This window comes from Cavia porcellus, unplaced genomic scaffold (assembly GCF_034190915.1).
Source record: "Cavia porcellus strain 051 isolate PalLab524CR breed Dunkin Hartley unplaced genomic scaffold, mCavPor4.1 scaffold_30, whole genome shotgun sequence".
NCBI lineage: Eukaryota > Metazoa > Chordata > Mammalia > Rodentia > Caviidae > Cavia > Cavia porcellus.
The window spans coordinates 8,218,914-8,243,603 of record NW_026947513.1 but is presented as its reverse complement, the minus strand read 5'-3'; the positions used below and the strand labels follow the sequence as shown (position 1 = coordinate 8,243,603).

General features: G+C 37.1%; 1 protein-coding gene across 6 annotated transcripts in view; it reads right to left on the bottom strand.

Moving 5' to 3' along the window:
- Window positions 1–24,690, bottom strand: part of Rbpj (recombination signal binding protein for immunoglobulin kappa J region) — a 246,838-nt gene that overhangs the window by 82,634 nt on the left and 139,514 nt on the right. The window contains exon 1 of one of the 6 annotated variants that reach the window (XM_063240477.1): window positions 5,083–5,388. The exons of the other annotated variants lie outside the window; for them this stretch is intronic. The gene's annotated coding sequence lies outside the window, so the exon portion shown is untranslated. Of the gene's footprint in view, window positions 1–5,082; window positions 5,389–24,690 lie in introns of those variants that run through there. 6 annotated transcript variants of the gene reach the window in all.

Here is a 24,690-nt window from a genome sequence, read left to right as displayed (position 1 = left end):
TGGCCTGGAGGGGCGGGCCCCGCATAGGCTGCCTGGTCTACAATTTCCTGGTGTGCTGCAGTGGGCGGGAACACCTAGCCGGCGCAATTCGATCAGGCTGTGGCTGACAGGGAGGGAAGCTGGGCCTCCTATATACACTTGCATATATAAGGAACAAAGAATATGGGAAGAGGCAGCAACAAGAAAGGGTCCTCGGCCCCCAATCCTGAGAAACAGGCAATAGCGGACACCGCACCAATAGACATAAAGCGCCATCTAGAGAGCCTCATAGATCAGTTCAGGAATGAAGTTATTAATGACCTGAAGCTAGAAATAAGCAGAATAGTTAGAGAAATGCTAAGCACCACCCAAGAAAAAACAGATGGTGGAATGGAAGAACAGAAAAAGAGGGGAGAATTGTTTGATGGAGAAAATAGAGAAAGCATAGAATACGTGAAGCAGGTTCAAAGAGACTACCAGGAAACTGAAAACTGGCATAACAGCTTGAAAGAAACTAAGGACAGACTATCTGAACTGGAGGGCAGATTTGTAATATGGGAGAATGAAATGAAAAACTTCTTAAAAGTAAAAAAGAAACAAAGAGCAATAATACAAAGACTAGAAGATGATAAGAGGATCCATAACTTAAGAATTAAGAACATAAGAAGTAGGGACACAAACAAATGAGCTACAAAAGCTACTCACAGAAATAATCTAGGAGAATTTTCCTAATTTAGCAAAAGGTAAAGATACTCAGATGTATGAGGCATACAGGACCCCAGCCACCTACAACCCAAGCAGAGCAACACCCAGGCATATAATAATAAAAATTCCAGAAATTCAATACAAGAACAGAATATTAAAAGCTGTCAGAGACAAGAAACAGACCACTTACAAGGGAACACTCATCAGAATTACAGCAGATTTCTCTGCACAAACCATCAAATCACGAAGAGCGTGGGGGGAAATAATTCAAGCTTTGAAAGATAATAATCTCCAGCCAAGATTGATATATCCTGCACAACTATCCCTGGAAATTGGGGGAAAAACAAGGTGCTTCCAGGATAAAGGGGAACTGGGGGAATTTACAACCACCAATTCAACTCTACAGAGAATACTGCAGGATATTCTAAAAAAGAAAAATACCAAGAATCCAGAAATAGTGGCAGAGAGGCCACAATGAATGGAGCAGAAAACAAAATGAAGAAGACAAACTGACAACTAATGACAGAAAAAGAGCTCAACAGAAATGCGGCAGAGAAGATTGGATGATAGGAACAGCTATTTGGGAGAAAATGACGTCCTAATAGGTAATACTGATTTAGTATCATCTTGTTTTGAAGTCTCATCAAGCTTTTGTTCTTCTGTCTCCATTGGTCTAAACAGGTTGTATCTTATTGGATTTTATTATGTACGATAGTATAAGCAAAAACTTTTAAAGACAAGGAGATTATACAGAAACCATTGTTCATTTTCTGTTAGTTGATTCTAAATACCCTGTAATGCTGTCATTCTCTTAAATGGTTTTACATTGTTTTGATATACTTGATGCTACAGTATACGAAGTTATACTCAAAGATTTTAAGGAAAGAGACAATATGGTAACTACTTTTATGTCAGGATTATCTTGTGGTGAAACACTATTCTGCTTAAATGGTTATGTTTTGATCTGCGCTGTTTTGCTGTTATGCCCTCTTTTATCTCAATCTCCACTTCATTATTTACTTTTTTATTTTTATCCTTTTAATTAAGGGAAAAATAAATAAAAATAGCAGGATATATTATAGTAACCCACTTTGACTTTCCATTATCTTGATTTAAAGCCCTGTATTACTCTCACCATCTTGTTTTTGACTGATGTCCCCCTATTCTGTTTTGCTTGATAGTACCAGGTTCGAAAGTTTAGGCAACAGCTGTGAAGATAATGAGATTCATTATGACGCCCATTCTCGTTGACTTTTATCTACTTTTGAAGACCTACAATGTCTCCAATGTTTTGATTTTGTCAGTTTTGTTCTTTACTGTTTTGTTCAATTTTATTATAACTGATGATATAGGCAATTCTATTAGAGATAGCGGGAGGCATTATGGTAACCATTGTTGATCACCTTGTATTATGCTTTTACATTATCTATTATGTCCACCCTTTTGATTTGATTGACTCTGTTCTGTTAGGTCACATTTGGTTCTATTCCCTTCCAAAAAAGTAATAAGAACTGTGGGAGCAACAAAACCCAAAATGTGTAATTGTCATTGTACAAAAGAGAGGAAAAGAAAGTGCTCTAAACGATATAACTGCATGTATATTTAAGTGTATAAGATAGAAAATGATATCACTGAGTTTTACTGGATCATTGAACAGAACTGTTTGCAGTCTCACTGTTGGAATGTCCACTTTACAAGCTTTGATTTTGTGACTTGAAGAATTATTTCTAAGATGACAATATGTAATCCATTAACTAGTGATTTCCTGTTTATTTTTTTCTGTAAATCTGTATAACTTGTACCCTTTCTCTGCTTTTTTTTTTCTCTCCTTAAATAAAATTTAAAAAAAAAATAAAAAAAATTAACTTGTTTGGGGATTATACTTTGGGGATTATTTACACAGTACCAATATTTTTATTTGTAATTAACAATTTTGTATATATTCCTCAAAACACACTAAATATAACAATATCAAAAATAACAAAACTGCCTGGAGTGGTGGTACACACCTACAAACTTAGCATTTAGGAGGCTGAGGCACAAGGATCACTACGAGGTCAAGGCCAGCCTGGACTACGTAGCAAGACCCTGACTCAAACAAACAAACAGACCAAAACACAAAAAAAAAAAAAAAAAGAAAGAAAAGGAAAGGAAAACACTTTAAGAATTTAAATTAACACAAATAAGAGTATTTTTTGACTGAATTTTATTTACAATAGGCCTTCTGAATCAGACTATAACCAAACCATACACAGACTCAAAAATATTCAGAAAAAAATAAATGTATCTGTACTTAATATGTACATACTTTTTTGGTCATTGTTCACTAAAAAATATAATTTCTTATATAACTCTTATACAACTGTTCTTATATAACTATAAAGCATTACATTATAAGTAAGCTACAGGTGATTTAACATTTACAATGTATGTAGATTATATGCAAATATTATATCAGTTGCATCCAGGGATTCTGGTATTACAGAAGGAAGAGAAACATATTTGCAAGCCAGTTAGTAAAGCCTCCATTGGTCTTGAGGCCAATATCCTGGACACATCAAGGGAAAAGTGCTTTTTTGTGGTCCTGATTGTTCAATGAGTAACACACAGTCATTATGAAACATAAGATCAACTCTATCACAAACTACTGCTGAAGTATAAACTCCAGGATTAAAACAGGTATCAACCACTTTAAACTTTTCTGCTCTTATTCACCCTCACATAGTAATCTGAAATGACAACAATAAATGTAATAAAATGTCTGCTGAGATACCACTTACTAGGAAAGGCCTAGGTTAATAATGGTGAACCTTTTAGAGCTTTCAATGACACAAATAGCCTGCAGCAGGATGCGTGCTATAGTCAGTCAGGTATTTCCTTCTAATAACAGAGGAATGATTAAATTGCAGCATATACACATGATAGGAGCAGTCATATAATAATACTGAAATAAAGAATACACTGACATGCTAACTATACATATGGTTAGGTGGCTACGTACAGTGTTCCCACATTGCTTAATTTTTATATATTCATTTATGTGTTTTGAGCAGGATAGGAAATACTAAACGTTTATAAATGTGTATGTGTTGAATTCCATGAGATCAAGAGTCACATAACACGTACATATTCCTGTACCTCCACACTTATCACAGGTGTCAGGTTGTAAAAGTTGAGGGTTCAAGAAGGCACTCTAAAGAAAAAACTGCCTGGATCTGGTTTTGAGTTCTATCATTTACAAGCTATAAGACTTCAGGAAAATTAAATAACTTCTAAGTACTTAAATTAACCACTAGATATCTTACTTCCTCTTTTTGAAAAGGTGGGACTAATTATAACAGCTATACAATGGAAGAAAACATGAATTACTATACATAAAGTATTTAAAACAGTGTCTGGCATATAATCATGATCCAGTAGCTTGGGAAGGCAGAGAATAGTGGAAGGTAGTACAAAAGACCTTCAAATACATAATCTCTCATTTAATGACCTATAATTGTTCAGACTTAAGACACATCTTCTTTTTTTAGGTTTCCTTTGACCATTTCTCTGTTTGGAATATTGTATTGTACATACTCTACACAATTCCTCATTGAACAACTAGTAGTGGGAACACAAAGGAAGAATGTCTATAGTGGAAAAAACAACTGGAGTATTTTAAAACACACATAGAAATGGCACTAAGCATACACAAAAGATGAAACATGGTTTTCAAACTTTGCTTTTCACAAGATACATGTTTTCTGACTTTTTTTTTCCCCAGTAGTGGGAATTGAAACCAGGACTTTCTCATTTGTTCTACACCTCTCCTCCTTTTTCTATTTTGAGACAGGATGTTCCTAAATTGCTAAATCACCTAGACTGGGCTCAAATTTATGATCCTATTGACTCAGTCTCACAGAGTGCCCCATCAAAAGTTTTATGCATGTGCATGTCACAATCTGGTACACATTTATGTACCAATAATTTATTTGATATAATCAATTTACTTAAATGTAGATCGTAGTCAGTTATAATGACTTTATAGTTAGAAGGTCCTCTAGTTATAATTAAGAGGGGGAGGGGAAGAGAAAAGACAGAATGAGGAAGGGAGGAAAAGAAAGGAAAGAATGAGAAAGAAGAAAAAGAAAAAAGAAAGCAGGAACAGGAATAAGGAAGAGAAAGAAAAAAGAAAGGACAGAAAGGAGAGAGGAAAGGAAAAAGGGGGGCGGAGAGAAAGGGAAGATCTAAGGTCCAAAAATATACAAGTCTAACTTGTTCCTTCAATTCCTAATTTTCTTTTATATTCTTCCATATTTTATACTTTTTAAACTACCAGAAATCTCAATATAAAACCTTAAGAGATCATTAAAAGGTATACAGAAATTTGTAAGTTTCACCTAGGAAGATTATACTTACACAATCGACAGCAGTGCTAGATAGAAGTAGGAAGTATCAAAGAACACAGGCCGCACATGTGGTTTTACTGTGACAAATGCCCTTTTACATTTCTTCTGACCGCCACTCCTCCCGGCAGATAGGCCTGCATACACCTCTCAGAACATATGGCAGTACTTCTTGGCCTCCGGGCCTGAGTTCATGCTCTTTTCCCCGGTTCTTTTATATCACCAAACAGCAAAAAGAGACAAGTACAATCAATGTCACAAGCTACTTACTAATTAAAAAGATAGTATATTTAGCTCAGCAGCACAAGAGCTTGCCTGGCAAGTGTGAATTCAATCCCCAGTACCAAAAAAAAAGATAGTATAAAAACAGAGGAAAAATGAAATAGGTGAGTCAAGTGTGAAAAACAAAATTTAGGATATTAACTGCCTACAATGTATAATATATTACATAAGCACTAAATCAATTAAGTGCTTTTACATGGACTTTGCATATAGAGTGTTCAGAAGAAATTTTAAAAACACGAAGTATCAAACTGATGAATATTAAAATACATAATTTATATGGGATATGCTCTACAGGAACTTTGAATTTTATTTTATTTTATTTTATTTTTTGAAATAATGTGTTCCTAGACTCCGGAGCAGCTGAAATAAGAGGTGTGAGCCACTGTGCCTTGTGACTCTTGAATTTGAATCAAACTTTGTCAACCAAATACTTGCAAAGAGTCTTATTATATAATGACAAATAATTAACTTGCTATTACCAAAAGTATGAAACTCACGTACTATAGTAATTTCAACTCTAAGCTGGTTTTACTGATATGAATAAGGATTTCAAATCTTTAAAGCTAACCTTGGTTCTGAATAATTTTCTTACTCTTTCCTGGACTAAGACACTATTTTAAATCTTACTGTGATAGCAAAACTCTTACTATCTTTTCTAATTAAATACTGTGGGAAGAGAAAGTCTAATACCCACATATGAGAAGCTAAACCCAGGATCAATGAGACCTAGTAACAAAAAGTCACTTGTGATCCAGGATTTCTGAAAGATGAGCTATTCAGCTAATTTTACTTCTAGGTAATATGCAACTGGAATAGTTTTGTCTTAAAAATGTATACTGTGATTTTCAAAAACATTAAAATTTTTTCTATCAAACTGCTAATGCAGTTGCCCTTGAAGTGGCAAAGTTCTTGGTACAACAGAAACAGAAAGGCATAATTTAAATATAAATATGTGTACCTATACTTCTTTGAATGGATTAGTGTTAACAAGATGTCACCAGTTCGGCAGCCCAAATCTGGATGAGGAAAAAAGGAGAGATGGAAAAACTGGTTCAAAAGAGCTGAGAACAGGATGTTTGGAAAGGAAACATTAAACTAAATAAACTCATAAACACTTCTGTGTATTTATTCAAAATAAGCACGCCAAAAGGAACTTTTTTCCTTTCTAGGACTGAAGACGAAACTAAATAAGAAATGTTAAATAACCTCAATCAAAAGTACCTCTTTTCTTTGGTCTTTCTATTTATGAAAAATGGCTTACTAGCAAAGCAAGTTCCTTCCTATCTTTAGCACAGTTATATAGGTCTCTTTTGGCCTAAAAAATGCAAACTTTAGTGACTTACAGGATCACATGATCATGAGTAATAAAGAATGTGCTGATCTACATTCAGAAGTCAGGATTCACAGGTTAGGAACTTACAGTTGTGATTTCTTATGAGACACAACTTCTCTATAAATAATAAGAGAAAATGTATGTGAACAGCTTACTGACTCTCAAAATATAATCTTCAGTCTACTGCCAAAGCAAATCTAAGATCAAAATTTCTAATAATTTTTTAGCTTAATGTTCAAGAAATATATGCTTTAAAACTTTCACACTCACTTTATCCAATCTATGGTTCTAATTCATGCTCTGAAATATTCTCTTCTCAGTCTTGATAAATTAGTAGTTCAAAGATATCTGAACATCTATCTACAAGATGTCAGTTCTTTTTAAGCAATGAGGATACCTGAGTATACAAATCAGATAAGTTCCTTGATAGAACACAGCTTACAAAATAATCAGAGTGACAACTGGTGGTAAACCCTATGACAAAAAAAAGGAAGAAAACAATAGGGAAGATAGAATGGATTTTTCAAGAAGCCCTCGCTGAGGAATGCTTTGAATAAAAATCTGAAGAAGGTATAAGAGATAAGCAGCAGGTCTGAGGCTGGTTGTGGTGACACACACCTGTAACCTCAGCACTGGGGAGGCTGAAGCAGGAGGATCGCCATGAGTTTGAGACCAGCCCAAACTACAAAGTGATTTCAAGGCCAACCTGGACAATATAGAGAAACTGTCTGAAAAAGAAAAAAAAAAAAAAAAAAAACCCGAACACGAGTGCAGGCCCTCCAGGAGCAGGCTTCAGCAGAGCTGGTGTGGCTAGAAGACAGTGATCACAGGAGTGGTAGTAAGCCAAGAGATGGCAGACTGTGGAAGCACACATGCATTCAGTGCCTACATGTGTGTGCACTTGTGTACATGTTCTTAGGACATCAAAGATCACACAAGTCCTTCAGCTTTTTACCTTAAAACCTGAGCAGCAAAAGATCAAGGTCTCAGAGGAACAACAAAGTGACTGGGGTTGCTGTTTGGAGAAGTGGTAAGGCACAGGATTACTGAGGAGCCTTTATAAGCACACAAGAAAAGGATGATGAGGCTTAGACCAAGGTCAAAGCAGCAGGGGCAACAGAAGTAGTGAAACTTTGGTCATGTTTCCAAGACAACAGTAAGAAGATCTGCAGACACACTGGAAGTGGCATTAGAGGGAAAAGGAGAGCAATAGTGACTTCAGGGTTTCCACCCTAAGCAACCCAAAGCACAGCAACTACTATTGGAGAGGGGGAAGACTCCAGAAGATCTGGGAAGTTTTTAGATATACTACATTAGATTTGCTCATGCTTTCTAACAGAGTTTTTATAGCTCTTCAGAACTTTCTGCAACATGTAGAGATGTTATAAATCAAGTGATTCTGCTTAGTACTTGTAATTGATTGGTAGGTTAGTTCTTGTTTGCAGTTGGATCTTTATAAAACTAATGAAACAAAAGTATTATTTATTAACAGCTCTAACTAAGAACTCAATACTTTAATTATGTATCCTCTATCTTTACACATAATATTCAAGAAGACAATTTGGTAAAGTTACTTAGGAAAATTCCTAATTATAGAAAATAACTGTAATATTATGATACCTACTTTTGTTGTCACCCATGGTTTCCACCTCACAATTGAAGTTTCCCTTGTTTTACTCCAAACCTACTTTTCCATTTTTATCTTTGTAAACAGCACCACCTTATGTTCCTCGATGGTTCCAACATTCAATCTTTCCCCTTCCCATTGTCAGCCAAGTCTTACACACTAATTTTAACTGTGTAACACTTGATGTCTTTCACAGAATAAAATATTTTCAAGTCATTTCTTCAATCCAAAATTAACATATAAAACATTTTTCTCCAAGAACATTCTCTTCAAAAAAAAGCAAAAAGGGGCTGGGGATTTAGCCCAGTGGTATAAGCACCTGCCTTGCAAGCAGGCAGTCATGAGTTCGATCCCCAGTACCGATAAAAAGGAATAAAGACAAAAGGAAAAAAAAAAGAACATTCTCTTACTTTATAATGTTTGAGTAGGGCAAATAAAGTAATTCATCTTCCCTAGGTATCAATAATTTACAGTGAAATTAAAACAGATTTTTAAAAACCACGAACAACTGACTAGCCTCAGATTTTTTAATCCATCACAATGCAAAATCCAGAAGCCATAAAAGCAAATCCTTCATCTGAATATATGTCCATCTCACAATCTCACACCCAAAACCTGTTTCTCTTATCAAAGGATGGCAACCCTTTAATTACCATCATTCAGGTCAAAACACAGGAAGTCATCTGTGAGTCCTGTCTTTACTTCACATACCAGCCAGCCAGGTGCCCACTGCCTCAGGCTCTTTAGAGCTGCCGTTTCTTCTTCCTGGAGGGTACTTGCCTCACACGTACCAAAGCTTCCCAGTCTTACTTCTGTAAGGTCCCCTACTCAAATGTAAAGCTCAGTGAACCTTCCATAGGAACTTTATTGAAAGGGGCAACCTTCACCTGCCTTGCCCTGAGCAAGGAATGTGACATGAAACTGAAGGCAGAGACAGTGTACTAGCCGCTGGAAGAAGGACTGAGTTTCTAACTCAGTCTCCTCTTTTCTACAGATAACAGGAAGCCCAGGGCACATGTAGCAGCGGACAAAAGCACAGTAGGGAGGCTGGGCCTGCCAGGTGCAGACAGGGCCACAGAACTTGACCCTGCTGACCTCTGACCTGTGCATCCTTCCAGGCAAGGGGATGAGGATGCTGTCAGGCCACAAGAAGAGCAGTCCCTCTGAGAGCAACTCTGGCTTTAAGAGGTTCTTCATAGGCTGAAGGTAGGCAGGCAGAGTCCAACAACTACTGAGTGCTGCATAGGACGTGGTGGGTAAAGAGGTATAATGATAAGTATGGATTCATGCTGGGCAAAGAGAGGTTTTTTTACCTTTTACTTTTCCAACATACACACAAAACTGTAGGCATAGGGGCCAAGGATGTGGCTCAGTGGCACGACGCCTGCCTGGCACATGTGAGGCCCTGAGTTCAGCTCCCAACACAAAAACAAAGAACAAAAAAACTGAAGGCAGGACTGTCCAAAGAGGTCTCCCTCTGCCCTACTTCTCTCACCCAGTCTGCTAACTTCACAGCTTAGTTTCCAATTTGTTGTTTTTTTTTCCTTTTTAAAACAAAGATTGATACATATATACAAATATATGCCTATGAGGTACATATATAAAGGGGGGCAACCTTAATGACACTCTCTCTCCTGTTGTCAACTTTGTCTTCTTCCAAAGCTTTTATCTTAATTATTATTTGTTTCTGTCTCTTCCACTAAAATGTAATAAGGAGTAGTTAATTTAATGTCTTCAAGGATTTAATACTTCCTCCTAGGTTAAAGGGCAAAATGATTTTCACTAGAAATTACTAAAACTTTTCTTAAATTTGCTTTGTTGGTAGCTATACTGGACCTGAGTACCTAGAACACAGCTGGTGCTAAGAATCCGCCCAGGTCAGGTGAACACACACATCAGAGACGGGGTAGCGCTAAGGGTTAATAGTGGTACACTCTCAGATTTGTTTCAGTGTGTCACACAACAGGCATGCCTAGTTAAGTAATTTTATCAAAATAACCCAGTGTTCTGAGAATGCAGCCCTATACAATTAAGGCTTAATATAATTTCTACAACCAAACAGATATTAGAAGTATAATTCAAAGGGTTGGGGATTTAGCTCAGTGGCATAAGTGCCTGCCTGGCAGGTGCGAGGTCATGAGTTCTACTCCTGGTACCAAAAAAAAAAAAAAGAAATATAATTCAAGCTCACTAAATAACACCTTCTCCTCATCCTCCTCTCCACCTGCCTCCTCCTGGTATTCCCTCTTTACCAAATAAAAATGCTTAATCATATATTAATCAAGAAGACAGAAATAACCAGTGACTTAAGAAATAACCAAAATGAGCTGGGTGTGATGGTGCATGCCTATAATCCCAGCACTTGGGAGGCTGAGGCAGGAGGATCATTGCAAGTTTCAGACCAGCCTGCACCAAAAAGAGAGACTGAACTGCATAGTAAGATCCTGTCTCTAAATAAATAAATGTATATATATTAAAAAAACCAAAATGATTTAAGAATGAGATTTATATCAACTCTCAATATTATCACCTTACTCTACATATAAATTACACCCTGAAAAGATTAGCATATGACAGTGTAAAGTAATTATAAATTAGCAAGAAATTTACAAAACTACCTACACCATGTATTCTCTGGAAATTGTGGTTGTTTTATTGTTTTGCTTCATTATTAGCAAGATAACGATTATCAGTAACATAACGATTTTTAATTTAGTACTGCAGATAATATCACTGAATTTACTTGTATCCCTTTATGTGCTTCTTTTAAATGTCTTATATAAGGGGCTGTAGGTTTAGCTCAGAGGCATAAGCACCTGCCTTGCAAGCAGGCGGTCATGAGTTTGATCCCCAGTACCGATAAAAATGAAAAAGACCAAAAAATAAATAAATAAATAAAAATAAATAAATTTCTTATACAATGATCTAAGAAAAGCAAGCATGCTGGGCATGGTACAGCATCCTTGTAATCCCAGGTCACTGTAAGTTTAAGGCCTGCCTGAGGTATATAGTGAGGTAAGGCCTGAACTACACAGCAAGAGGCAGTCTCAGAAAGAAAGAGACAAAGACACAGACACAGACAAGAGACGGAGCCAGAGCCAGAGACTTAAAGAAAGAAAAACAAAGACAAAAAGAAAGGATGGAAGGAAAAGGCACACACTGTGAGGAAAGACTTGTTCTATTCATCATAGTAGAAACGATTAACAGATCTCTTGAGAACTATTAAGGATAAAAACCAAAATCCATTTTTCTGTCAGCAAGTGATTATAAATATGCAGAGAGAACACTGAAGATCATTGGGCTGTGGGAAATTAGTATTTGAAAAAGGTGGGAAACTGGCCATAAAAGCACAGGCAGGGGCCGGGAATTTAGCTCAGCAGCATAAGTGTCTGCCTTGCAAACACAAGGTCATGAGTTCGATTCCCAGGACGGGGGGGGGGGGGGGGGGAGAGCACAGGCAGGCACGGTGACACACACCTGTAATCCCAGCACTCAGGAGGTGTGACAGGAGGATCAAAAGTTTGAGTCCAGTCTGGCCTACATTATATATAGCAGTTCAACATCTGCCTGGCCTATATAGTGTGAGACCCTGTTTTAAACAAAAAAACTGATAGTACAGATGGGTTTGCTGATCTCATTTTAAACCTTTGTTGGCTTCTTAATAAAAAGGAAAATATTCTACGAAAATATCTACAGGAAAACATCAACTGTAAATTCATTCCATAGTTAACTATTTATTGAATGCATTTTATGTGACAGACACTCCCTAAGAGAGACAGAGCAGAGAATAAAAGAGAAAGTCTGTCTTCATGGAGCGAGCATCTTTGACTTTTCTATAAAAACACTGTATGAAAAAAGTGATAACCACGGTCTACTACAAGACTGCTTTAACTAAAAACAAGACTGCTGGAGCTTGTGAGATTCCACCATACAAGACAGTCATCAATTCCATCTCCCATCAGCACCCTAGAGACTGACGACAGAAGGGAGCAAAGCATCACCAGATGTCAGACAGTCAGGGTTATGAAGCAATACATCTCCCGGAGAAATGAAGAACCTAGAAGATCTCTCACTCCTTACAGAGGGCGGGCTGCTCATCTCATGGCAAAGTACTTTAAAAGGTTGTGAAATTTGGCATTATTCATTTCTCTATTTTAAAAAGGCCACAAAATGCATTCCCTTTCATGTAAAAACAAGCAAATTCCTACACTATGCTGAAATTTTGTTTTTTTCCATTTGTTTTGTGGTGCTAGGGAGTAAACCCACAGCTTCATGAGTATACTAAGGACAAGCTCTACCAATTGACTACATCTCCATTCCTACTGTTGTAAATAAAAACACTTAAAGTAAATGTGATATTTAAACCATGGCTTCATAGTTACAAAAATCACTTGATTTGTATCTTTAAAGATGAAATTGGAACCAGTCTTCTGAATGACTCTTATCACAAAATATTAACAGATTTTAAATTAACAAGTGTATTAAGTTTGGGTTTTTTGTTCTGGCTTTGGGTTTTTTTTTGTTTGGGTACCAAGTATCAAACTGGAGACCTAGTGCTTGCCAGGCAGGCGCTTGTGGTGCGCTGAGCTAACACACCCCCGCCCCACGCCCACCCAATTTGTTTGATTTTTTTGAGACAAAGTCTTACTATGTAGTTCAGGCTGATCATGAACTCATTATGTAGCCCAGGCTGGCTTCCATCTCACAGCAATCCTCCTGCCTCAGCCTCTTCAGTGTAAGTACATTTTATCACAAAAGTTTTTTTCAAATGAAGGGTTGGGAGTGGTTGAGCCTAGCATGCAAGCAATGATTTTTAACAAAATATTTTGGAAAAATGGAAAATTTCACTGAATTTTTCTGTATGTTTAGAAGCCTCTTTTTCAATATCTTATATAATAGTGTTTTTCCAACCTTGACCTTGCTCCTGAACTGTAGGAACATCACATACAACTGACCACTGGCTACCTTTGAAGATCCAGCTCTTTCTCACAAGGGTTTCAAACTTTTTGTTCAGTTAACCCAAAAGTTCTCCCATTTATTTAACATCTCTCTACTGTCTATTTATCCCAGAGCCATCTCTCTTCATTGAATGGTACCATCTCCCTTATTAAATGTGTAAAGCACCAAAAATTCATTTTTTAGACAAATTTTTAAATATAGAGTCTATGACTCTATTCACTTCTAACTTATCCAACTCATTATATTATATTAGAGAAAAAAGCTCCACTCTCTTTCAAAAAGGCAACCTGTCTGTTCATATCTCAAAACGTCACTAGGCTGATTTTAAGTAACACTAAGAGAGATGCTGAGCAGTGACACACTCCAATTATCCCAGCATTCTACGAGGTGAAGAGGTAGGATGGCAACTTGAGCCCAGCCTGGGCAACTTACAGAGACCCTGTCTCAAAATAAAACATCAAACAAGAGCTAGCAGATGTAGTTCTGGTTGAAAGCACTGGGTTCACATTCCAGTACTATTAAAAAAAAAAAAAAAAAAAAAAGAAAGAAAGACTAGAAATGAATTCAAAACTGACTTAATATTTCTAATTAAAACTACAGGGTATGGGGCTGGGGATTTAGCTCAGTGGCATAAGCACCTGCCTTGCAAGTGCGCTGTCATGAGTTCGATTCTTGGTACCAATAAAAAAAAAATTACAGGGTAAATATAGCCTACAAAATTTTAGAATCTTAATAGCTGACAAATTTTTAAATTTTAGGAGCCCAAATATACATGTCAATTCCCATTTGTGTGCCTATTAAATTACCAATGGGAGAAGGAAAAAAGACACAGTAAAAAAAGGAAAAGCAATCCTATTAATAACAAGTAAAATTTCCGCCAAAGATACACTATATTCACTACTTAAAAAGATGTGACTTTGTCACTGTACCTCCACCATTATTACACTCTTTAAAAGTCTTCCTCTAACACAATGGAAACCTATCTTGAACCCTAGCCATCTTCCAGACTCAAAGGGTAAGACAGTTCCTTGACCAAGCAAAAATGAAAGTAGCACATTAATGGCAGTTATGAGAGAAAAAGCTGAAGAGTCGCTAAGGGATTCCATTCAGCTGAGCAGAAAGAATATCCTGGGATCAATGACAAGGAAAAAAAGTCTTCAATAATAGGTGGTTCCTCTCATTATAGCAGACTGCGTTTCCTGGAAAGATGTATACACAATTCCAACTTCAGGAAACACTTAAGTTCACTAAACCATTTAAATATCTGTATCATATTCTGTTACCAGGTGTGATCTTTCAAAAGTGTACTGAATTGGTGTGGCTGGGAAATAATCCAAAATAAACATGAACCTCCAGTGCAAGGAAAGCCATCTGTTTGATGGAAATAATATTTCTACTTCCCTAGTGATTATAGCTATCAATGACAAGTGTTGATGTCTCAAGAGAAGAAAAGAAGTTTTAACTGTCTCAAAACTTTAATTATTCAGATAAACTGGCTACGAATTTAAAATTAAATGTTACACAAAGGGATCTCTAACCCTTAATATTTTTTTGGCTAATTATTCCATTGGTAGTCTACATCTGCTCTGTTAAAATTTGGTAATGAATCAGAAGTAACTCACTGAGAATGCTTTTATATCTGAAAGTGACTGTAGATAATAACTACAATTCACAAAATTGTTATTTTTTAATGTGCATAAAAATCCTCATCTCAACACAATAGAACAGATGTTACTGTCACAATTTAAACACTAACACTAGAAAGGATGAGGCAAAATTAAACGACATTTTTTAAATTTAAAAAAAGTACTGTGAAAGAAAGGGGCTGGAGTGTACCTCAGTGGCAGTGTGCTTGCCCAGCCTATGTGAAGCCCTGTGTTACACCCAACAAAGAAAAGAAAGGGGAGGCAAGGTGGGTAGGAAGGCAAGAGGGTCTGGGGCCAGAGGAAGGGGAAGGGGAGGAGGAGGGAAAGGGAAAAGGAAAAGGACGAGGAAGAAAAAAGGGAAGGGGAAAAAGGGAAGGAAAAGAATGCTAATTGTGTTTGTCTGTTTTTTATTTGGGGTTGTTCGGGTTTTTTTTGGTACGGGGATCAAACTCATGACCTCGTGCTTGCCAGGAAGGTGCCTGCGTCACTGAGCTAAATCTCCAGCTGTATGTCTGTTTTTTAGACAAGATCTCCCTACATAGTCCAGGCTGGCTTTGAACTCATAGCAGTCTTCCTGTCTCAGCCTCCAGAGTGCTGGGATTACAGGTCACACCATGCCTGACAGGAGTAGCTAATTTTAACCTGTATATTCAACTGGCATCTTTCAAATATCTTTAGTACTTAAAATTTTATGAAATGTTAAAGCATGCTTTACTTTATTAGTCTACCTTTTAAAAGTAAACATTTTCAAGGGTTCTTTTAATAAATTTGTCTTCTAGACATTTTGATATAAAATATGAACTCATTTAAGTTATAAATTATTTTTAAAATCAAAAATATTTGTATAGAAAACATCACAGCTATCTTTTTTACAGTCAACTACAGGTGTTATCTTCACTATCTCAAAGCAAAATATTTTTTAGTAATTATAGCTATTATTTATTGCAGTATGTTGAAACAATTTTCTTTCTAAATAAAACTGGCTACATTGTGCCTGAAACTATTCATATGAATAAGTTAAACATACTAATAGAACACATGTAGCTCCAAATAAGCCAACACTTACAGCTGCAGACAGCAGAGAAAAAAATAAAGTGCAAAGTAAAGTACCGTCCATAATGCTGCATTACACACAGCAACAGAACAAACTATCTGATGCCAGAACCCATGCCCATGAAGCATCTCAAACTTCTAACTTCACTAGAAATTCAAATGTTTGGAGAAAAACATCATTAAAACAATAATGCAAAACTATTCCAAATCCCTTCAAAGTGAAAAAAGGAGCATAGCAAACAAGATTACTAGGATAGAAAACACTCTTTTGCACCATCCTAACTCACCCCCTCTCAAAACACTCATCCTTGAGATTCAGAAAGAACAATTCATTGCAGCTGTGGCTAGAGTGTGTAAGCAGCCTTTCATTGCTCTATAAAGCTCATCACTGGAGATACTCATCAGTTTTTAAGCCACATTCACAGCTGCTGTCTTAGAAAAACAGCAACATTTGACAGCAAAGACTTTAAAATGACATTTACAAACAGTGTTTCATAAAATTAAAAGTACTCCAGTATAGTAGAAAGAATTAATGGTACCTAGAATACCAAACCATGAGAATTCTGAGTCATTCTTCATAGTAGTACAGCTCATTTATGTGGTGCTAAATCATTTTCTAACCTCTCTGTATGTCAGAGATAACATTTATGCTGAAAAAAAGCAAAGCAGAGATGATCATGAAATTAGTTAGTGGTGAACAGAATGTGTTTCATGAACACCAGCTTGTGGTTCTTTCCACAACCTGTCCTCCAAAATCATGGTGAAATGCAGAGGCAATACAATTCTCTGCTCGACTTTTCCTTCATGCCTCAGAACTAAATTCTGCCAGGACCGATGAAGAAGTTCCCTGGCTTAGTGAGCACTGCTAATGACTAAGAGTTAACGGAGCATGTGGAAGAAGAGGGGAGACCTCAGTAGCAGCACCACATGCTAAGTCGCAGTATCATGTATGACAAAAATATTAAAATCCAAAAACATGGGTTTGATTCTCCTACCAAGCGGCAGATGAATTTCGTTAAGTTTCTGAAAAACAAGAAAATACTACCGCTCTCACTAGACTATCACAAGGTGTAAGTGCAATAAATGCTCTGCGGGCTACTGAACACTATATTTAGGTAATAGAACAATATATTTAGGTAATATATTACATTTAAAAAACACTAGATGGGTCTGAATTCACATCAAGAGTTCATTAAAACTTTGTACACATAGCAGCAGTTAAAGGTAGTCAACTATTCCAGAATCAGTAAGAAAAGGACCGAGCATTCAAAAAGCTATATTGTCAGAGTATTACATTTGTTCATTTATTCAGCAAATCCTTAAAGAGTACCTATCACATACCATGTAGAGAGAAAGACAAGACTTAAAAAGCAATCAACAAATTGATCCAAACATACAAACCAAAAAAACAGGACAAGGAAGGAGCATACTACATGGGATAAAAGTGAGGGCCAGGGAAGATGGTATCTGAGATGATCGGAGTCCTAAGGACCAGAGGGAAAACAGTACTCTGGCAAAAGAACACATGCTTACAGGGAGCAGAGTAGGATGAGAAAGGTGAGATTTGTGCTGGTGGCAAAGTAATGTTCAAATCCCAGAGCTAAAATCTGGGGTGCTCCCAAGTTTAAATGGGGTAATGTGGAAAACACTACAAAGGATATAGAGAATAAAGTACCAATAAGGTGAGAAGAAAACAAGAAATATAGCTCTAAAAGGCAGAGAAGAAAATGTCTGACATGGATGTCAGATGCTGCTGATCAAGTAAGTCAAGTCAGGTAACATCCAGTAAAAACTGACCACCACACACCTTCAGTTATGTGGAGGGAAAATTGGTAACCTTGATAGGTGCATTTTTTGAAGTGGTGGTGACAAAAGCCAGGCTAGTGTAGCTTGGGGATAATGACATGAGATTAACTGGAGATAGAACTCTACAGAGGACATTTATTCTAAGTGAGCAAACAGACAGGCAATAGAGAAGATCCTGGAATCCAAAGACAAAATAACAGCCTGTGGGGTATTGTCAAGAACACTTCAGTACCAAAGTTAAAAACTGATTCAGGAGAAAAAGAAGTCCAGCTGGCTAGGTCAATGTCTGTCTTAATAGCTTTGCAAACTTCAGCAGAGCGGCTTGCTGAAGCACATACTATTGGGCCCCAGAGTTGACCCTGTAAAAGTCTGAAACCAAGAATCTGCTTTTCTAACAAGTTCCCAGGTGATCCTACTCTAGATATACTGCATACTTCGATGTCCATTCAAAAAAACAAGATTACAGCTGTGTCATGCCAAGCCCACCAAAACAAAGCAACCAAAACAACCAAACTCACAGATGGGTTAAAGGGATATCTTTTTTTCTTTTGTACTAGGGATGGAACTCACAATCTCCCACTTGCCAGGCATGCGCCTGTGCTGCCAAGCTGTATCCCTGGCCCCTGGATATCTGTTTTTAAATAGTAAAGGAATATTTGTTTTAACTGCAAAAGAAAAGAACACATAAGAATGCTTTCATAGGGCCTGGGATTTAGCTCAGTGGTCTAAGCGCCTGCCTGGCAAGCATGAGCTTGTGAGTTTTGATCCCTGGTACCAAAAAAAAAAAAAAGAACGCTTCCATAATCTTAGTGTGAGGAAGACATCAAAACACAAAGCCAAAATAAAAACTAAAAATCTGACTACATAAAAAAAGTGATAAAGCTAAGTGTGATGGTGTACATCTGTGATCTCAGCACTTGGGAGGCTGAGGCATGAAGATTACCTTGAGCCTGGACTACATAAATTCAAGACTGCAGAGCAATACCATCTTAAAAATAAAAGAAAAAAAAAGATATTTCAACAAAAAATGAGATACAGTTATAAATGTATAAGGAAACACAGCCAGAAGCGGTGATACATACCTTTAATACCAGCACTCAGGAAGGTGAGACAGGAGGATCCCTGTAAGTACAAGGCCAGTCTGAGCTACACAGTGAGTTTGTGGCTAGTCCAAACTATACAACAAGACTCTGTCTCAAAAACAAACAAGAAACTTCCAATCAGCAATAGATGTAAAAAAATAATAATAATCCTGCTTAACAGGATCCACATTTTTAATACTTTTAACACAGAGACAGATGTATTTGTGGTATCAATGTAAAAAAATAAGTGTTAGAAGCCAGGCATGGAGACAGATGCCTGAAATTACAGCAGTCTCTGAGGCTGTGACCGGAAGAATTACAAATTCAAGTCCTACCTGGGCACCTTAGTGCTAATAAAGGATGGAGCTATACACAGCTCAAAGTAAAGGCCCTGGATTCAACTGCTACTACCACAATCAATCAATGAATCAATTAACCAATCGATCAATGGGAAACAACTTTAAACCATTAAAACTAATGAGGAGTCATACCTTGACCCAGCAACATATGAAATACTGTACTGTTTTATGACCCAAGCATTGCATGTATGTATGCATGTAAATGCAATCTACAGAGGTGTGAAAGACTGTGCTACACATCAAATTCTAAACACCATCTTGAAGGCAGAAGCAAGGAGGCCCACCTCCTTAAGCTCTATAGTTACAGCTTACTTTTCACAGTCTTTTTATATTACTTTGGAAAAAAGTTAATTAAGTATTTTTTAAAATGTTTGAAAAGATAAATATACACTAAAATGCTACTTGTATTTACTCTGGTAGGGTTGATTTTTTTTTCCCCCTTTTTATATTGTTACACAGTATCCTTAGCATTCTTAAGAACAAAAGCCATCCATAGTCAACACTAAAGGTGTTGATTCTATACTGTAAGCTAAAAAGTTTCCTTTGCTCTGTAAAGAATCATAAAAGCAGTATCCATGACTTTCCCAGGGCATACCAAAAAATAATGTATTTCAAGTATGGAAAAAAACTCACCTACCCCACTCCAAACAGTACACATCTCTGTGAGTTTGGATTTAGATGTATAGATAAACTACCTTATGCACTTAATACTGAGTTAGTTTATAAATAATATACAACTGCCTGATGATACTTTTTTAAAAGTCAAGATTTTATCACAAAAGTAGCGGCAGTATAGTTGTTCAATTAACTACACATTAGATAAGACAAAAACTAGACAACAAACTAAAATCTATGCATACCACTCACACAAAATTAAGTTACTATATGTTCCACAAACTCTAAAAGCTAACAGATGGACCGAATCACCAAAAGCCATAGACTAAAAAAGAAATAACCACAACTGGAGTGGAACAAGACTGTGACAAAAATCCAAACATGAGGTGAAGCAGGTGTGAATGCAACAGCAGCAGTAATCAAGAGCCCAAAATGCTGCCTACAGATATTTAGAAAGAGAAAGGAAAAATCTGATCAACAAAATAGAAAAAATGAGAAGGGGAGGAAACAAGAAAGGTATTTAAGTTAATGTTTATCTGTGGTAGTTACATGGCATGAATAAGTTTTTTAATTTTTATTATAGTAAAAGAAATCCTCTCCATTAATCCATCCTTCCTTTTGAAGGCTCACACACCACTCTTGTCACTCTGAAGCAGTTCTCCAAGTCCTCTTTCATGCTTTTAGTTGCACTTCCACGGCTGCTTTAACATCCTGAATCAATTGATAATATGGACCTTTCATGGTCATTCTGACTGAGAAAGAGCCAGACACTACCTGGTGCTACATGAGGTAAATAGGTGGACAATGACGCACCGTCATGTTTTTATCTGATATTCCCGTACTAGAAGCAATGCATGACATGGATGGAAGATGTCCACCCATTTTTAACAGCATTTTCAGTGTATATTATTTCTTAAACACCCTCCTAAGCCATTCACTGGTTAAAAGAAACAAACAAGAGACAGGGATGAAGTTACTTTGTTACTTAAGAATAGAGACACTGTGGTCAATTAAAGAATGCAAAAAAAAAGTGAAGTAAACTAATGAGTGAAATAAGGTTTCAAGATTTCAGGAAAGAGGTTATTTATTAATGGTCTCAGACAAAAACCAGACTGCAACAAGAAGCACAGGCAATATAAAAAAATGAAACCAAGTTAAACTGTAAATAAAGGAAGGAGCTATAGCTTCAGCAGCTTAAATGAAAACTAAGCAAGAAAATGCACCTTAAACAATTCTGCACCTCCTTTGTACACAATGTATTTGATCTCACAAGAACTCCAAAGTATACTCATCATTTTACAAATGGGGAAATTTAAGTTACAATACATTAAATAACTTTTGCCCAAGGACATACAGTATACACACAAAAAAATTAAAAGAAAAAGTTTATTCCCAAGGATGATGGGCAGGAAAGAGACACAGTTTAGAGAGCTAAAACATATGAAGCAAAAGATTACCTGTGATAAAACATTCCAAATGTGCCTGGCAATTAATTTTTTTTAAAGGCAAATAAGGTGTTTGTTTTTCTGTAATTTTGTATTATTTCTACCCTTTTTCTTATCTCCATGTATTGTTTTGCTTCCTTTTCTTTAAATAAAAAGAAAAAATAAGGGCTAGGGGTTTAGCTCAGCGGCACAAGTGCATGTCTGGCAAGTGAGAGGCTGTGAGTTCATGCCTCGGTACCCCTCCCCAAGTAAGTAAATCAATAAAAGGCAAATAAATGGAAGCCAGTATTTGGACTATCTTGCACCCAGCAGCGCTGCATGCAAGTAGCACGCACTGTGTTCCCAGTCACTCTGGAGGCTCAGGCAGGAGTTTCAGACCAACCCGTCTGGGGAATACAACAGGACCTAATCTCCATCAATCAATCAAACAACAAAGATGAATTATAGTCTTCACAGAACCTTTTGATTTCAAAGACTCAGGACACTCAAACCTAACCCAAATGCATTCTAAATAACAGACTTTTAACCTAGTAGAAAAGAATACAAACTCTCTCTTTGAAACCTTCTCCAGGTATCACACTTACAAGTATTTGGGACTGTCATACACCCAGCAGCACTGCACGCAAGTGAAGCCACACAAGAGCCTGCCGCCCAGGTCGGCGATCCAATGCAAAGGCAGAAGCAAAGCCGTGTGGATGTGAGCTAGGTCTCTGAACTCCTGACTTCAGCCTTCTCATCTATAAGATGGAAACACCACCTCCCTCACAGCATTCTTAAGGACTCCGAGATGCGCAACAAAACAACAATTCTCTGATCCCCTTCAATACTGTTTCAAATCTGTTATTTTTAATAAATTGCCACATTCCATTTTAAAAATTGCCACATTCTCTACTTGGTGTTGACAGCAATTATTTCTTACCATAAGATAACAGTGGCTTATTTTATATGATATATTTAAGCAACTATTTAACTTCATATAACAAACATCTTCCAGTCAGAAAAAGAACCAGTATTAAGAATATACAGCTGTGGCATTAATTAGTCCTTCATGAAAAACTTCCAGGAGTGGGATGTGACTCAGTGGTGAAGCACTTGCCTAGCGCATATCAGGCCCAGCAGAAAGAAAGAAGGGAAGGAAAAAAAGAGAGGAACAAAAGAGAAGGCAGGAAAAGGAAAAAAGTCCACATCAGGATAGCTACTACCCTAGAATAACTGTGAGAGTAAAACCAACTGTATAACTACCGTATAAATCTAAATTCAAAATCTAATAAAATTTAAAGTGTATTTAATTTTCCAACTAAGAGTTTCCAGAAATTTTAACTAAGAAACTATAGATTTAGGTAAATGTTACTCACTAAGTCTTATATACAAAATGTACATTATCACACTTACTTCAGTGGAGGAATGCCAATACAAAACTGTCACAGGTACCAATACTCATGACACTATCTCTGAAAGCTACAGTTATCAGGTCTGTTTGAGATCTGTCTGGCTGGTTGGTTTCTGGAGACAGGGCCTCGCCATGTTGTGTAAGCTGCTCTTGAACTCACTCTGTAGCCCAGGCTGGCATCCAACTCTCAGTGATCCTCCTCCTTCAGCCTCCCTTGCGAGCTGGGATTACAGGCATGCACCACCAAAGCACATGGGTTTGTTTTTGAAAATACTCCAGTAGTAAAACAGCAACTTCCATTAATTCAGTACTACCCACTTAATCAAATGATGACACTCATTATTATAGGCTGTGAGTGAATTACCAAATACTATCACTACTATCTTTGGAATGCTGAAATGAATTTAGTTCCGTCCCTTGACACAGAAACAGATGACAGATAAAGTAGATTCAATAAACTCCAGAGGCGAGAGTTAATACTGCCGTGGCACACACTGGAAAAACCACTGTATATTCATCAGTGAGTTCCTAAACCAGCCCATTTTCCAGTATAGAGGTTCAAGTTGTATCCCTCGTCCCTGTGCTTTTCCGTTCACTCTATCCTTCTATTTTCTCTTCCAAAAGTTCAGGAAATAGCCAACTGCAAACAGTACAAGCTAAAACTGACAAGCTAAAGAAAAAGTACTAAAGACCAGGAAGAGCTAAGAATAACCACCTCTAGCCAGTTCCTGAGTAGGACCAACTAAAGCAAAGCAGGCGAGAGGCGTACAGTGAGGACAACAACATTGCTGAAGAGGCTGTCCTGGTCATTTACAGACGGAAGATAAAGATGACCAGTAGCATCAAAAATAGGAAGACAGCAAAGAAGGAACAGGTAGCCTCAGAGGTGAACATTTATGAAGCAACAATGGCAGCACACTCCACCAACCAGGCCTGGGGCTCAGGAACTGAGGGGATGTGGGCCTGCATGGGTGAAGTGCATGTAGCACCAAGAGGCATCAGACAGAAAGTACACATCAATCAGTACAGACCCCACTTCATCACCATCTTTCATCAAATCTTTTCAGAAACAAATTCTGCCTCCTTCCTTAAAGCAATCCACACAGCCTTACTAACAAAAAAGCACTGCCTAAAATGAAACCACCACACTTCACTTCAAGCACTTTCACAGATGGAGACATTTGGTCACTTGTAAATTTCACCAAGCTCCCCCAGGTTTCTTTCTATAGAACATAATCTATCACTATTATGCGTCTCTGTTTTTCAACAGTCTATTTTTCTATTTGATATGCTTCATATTCCAGTTCAAAAACTGTAATTCGGAAATGGCAGAATAGTTCATATAATGGGGGAGGGTCAGATTTCCAGTGCCGGTTCCAGGTAGAAAAACCAGCCTTCATTGTCACAGCCTTACACCTCAAGTGCCACCTAGTGGCAAGCACTGTCATTATTATACTGTACTGTCAAACCCATTCAAGTCATGTTCATTCACCAAATGAGTGGCACTCTGGCAGGAGGTAGTTGTTCCCTAATTATATGAAATAAGTAAAATATTGTTCCTATCTTTTTGGAGTTCACAAAAAGATTACATAGACAAGAAGTCAATACATAAAAATTTATATAATTGCAGAACAATGTTAAGTACAGCAGGTGTTTGTAAAAATAACGTATTTATTAAACACCTAAAAGTAAAACTTTGTTAACCCAATTCTCTTTATCCTGTTTGCCTCACTTAGATTTTTCTATTTCCAATTATTTCACCACCCGGGTTCAAATTTTTTTTTCCTACCTTGCTTCTATACCCCCCCCTTTTTTTTTAATTCTTCACTTCACAAAAGAAATAAACCTACTGAGTATCTACTATTCCCAAAACTGAGCTGGACATTTTTCTATCTATCTCATTTCATCCTCATATCAATATCACTTTTTATGATACCATGTAAAGAGGACACTCATAAGAGAGAACTTTCCAGAAATACTTCAGAAAGTGACAAGAATGTTGGATGTGTTCAAAGCGAGGA